Source organism: Rhipicephalus sanguineus, chromosome 6 (genome assembly GCF_013339695.2).
Source record: "Rhipicephalus sanguineus isolate Rsan-2018 chromosome 6, BIME_Rsan_1.4, whole genome shotgun sequence".
Lineage (NCBI taxonomy): Eukaryota > Metazoa > Arthropoda > Arachnida > Ixodida > Ixodidae > Rhipicephalus > Rhipicephalus sanguineus.
The window spans coordinates 53825854-53827576 of NC_051181.1; the positions used below are offsets into that span (position 1 = coordinate 53825854).

Here is a 1723-nt window from a genome sequence, read left to right on the forward strand (position 1 = left end):
GTCCGCCACTCTCAAGTTGTTGTCGGGTAAACGAGTCTGTGATTGCGTTCGTCCGGAACGTCATGGTATTCTCGGCTACGTTGAACCGCATCACTTTCGTGGCCATGTACAGCACGTGTTCTGGCGTCACTCCGCGTCAGTCCGTGCGTATAATCTCGCTGCTAGCTTTGGCGAATGGCGTTGGCCGAGGTCCCGTGATCCTTCGCGGAATCCCAAGGTATAGGGTGGGAAACGCAAGCTCTTCGGCGTACTCGTCGAAGAAGAGCGAGATCGGAACCTTGTTCTCTCCCGGAACAACGTGCAAGCTGTAAGTGTTGTCCACGAGTTTCTGAACGTCCTCTTCGCTTCTCACTCCGACGTCGTCGTCACTAGCGTTTGGCTAACGGCGTTCAGAGCAATCACCGCTTGCATGGGATCGTCCAAGTCTGTGATTTCGGGTAGAGCTTCGATTTCGTCGTCGTTGCACTCGGCGTCGTCCCCGTCAAAGTGTTCCAGTCGACGCCAGCCTATCTGCATGTTCACGTATCTGTAGAGAGGAGTCTGCTCCAAGTGTTTGAGCCAAGCGTGGATGTTGCTGCGCTTGACCAGACCGCGCTTGTACGACGCCTTGCTCACCAGTCTTCTCTTGATGTGAACGTCCATCGCCGCGTCGTCGGGAACGTTGCGAGGCAGGCACTGAACGAGCGTTGGAACTTCGATGGGAACGTTCACGACCTGGCCTTTGATTCTGTACAGTCTGTTGCAATGCGTCAAGCGTCGTATGCTCATGAACGGGAGTCGAGGAGCGATGAGCCGTTCTTCCACCGTGTTCAACTCGCGTAGATGGTCCAGTCGAGGTGGGTAGCGGTAGCCGTAACTCACGCTCATCGCAGGAACTCAATCCGCGATCAACGAGTCTTTACACGATGCACACACAACGTAGTCGTTGTAGTCAGTCTTGCTTTTGCAGTCGTTGCTGGCATCGAACTCATTGCAAAGAACTGGCAACGCTTTGGTCCGATGAGTTTCGTTCTGGATGTTTCCAATCCGCGTGAGGTTGTTGTCGAACCAAAGTCTGTCACACACCTTGCAACTGTGACCGAAGCTCCGGCCCAGGAAGTCACGTTTGAAGCGAGCGTCGGGCTGCGCGTGCTGCTTGGCTCGCGCCGCCGCTTACGCGGCGCGCTCGCGTGCAGCATCCGGAGCAGCCTCTCGTTGTTGACGTTTACACGCGGCTCCCCATTTTCGAAGGTCGGCTTCCGCCGCTCGCTTCGCACGTTTACATTGAACGTCACGGTCCCGAACCTAAGGTTCTGCTGCTCGACGTTCACGTTCCAACGCTGCTCTACGTGCTCGAAGCTCAGGATCCGCTGTTTGACGTTGACGCTGCGAAGATGCTTCGCGCTGACGAAGTTCAGGGTCCGCCGCTCGCTTCAAGCGTTTGCGTTCAGCGTCGCGTGCCCTTCGCTTCGCAGCTTTGTCTTGAGTGGACGTAATTGGGCTGATGCTGACGCGTGCATGCGTCAGCCCCCTCACAGACGGGACTGTTGCTTCCATCACACTTCATCGGAAGCATAAACGGAGTCAAGCGGAGTCAACCAAAGTAAGCGCTGCACTGAACGCGCGCAGCGCACTACCCGCTTAGAGGAGGAGAGTAGTGCATGCGCCGCGAGAGCAGAAGCGAGAACGCAGGAGATGCGCAAGCAGCTGCTGGGAGAGAAGTGGAGAGAGTAATGCGTAGCTG

At 56.4% G+C, this 1723-nt stretch overlaps 1 pseudogene; it reads right to left on the reverse strand.

Annotated features, from left to right (window-relative positions):
* Window positions 1–348: 348 nt before the first annotated feature.
* Window positions 349–1437, reverse strand: LOC125758847 (uncharacterized; annotated as a pseudogene).
* Window positions 1438–1723: the final 286 nt, after the last annotated feature.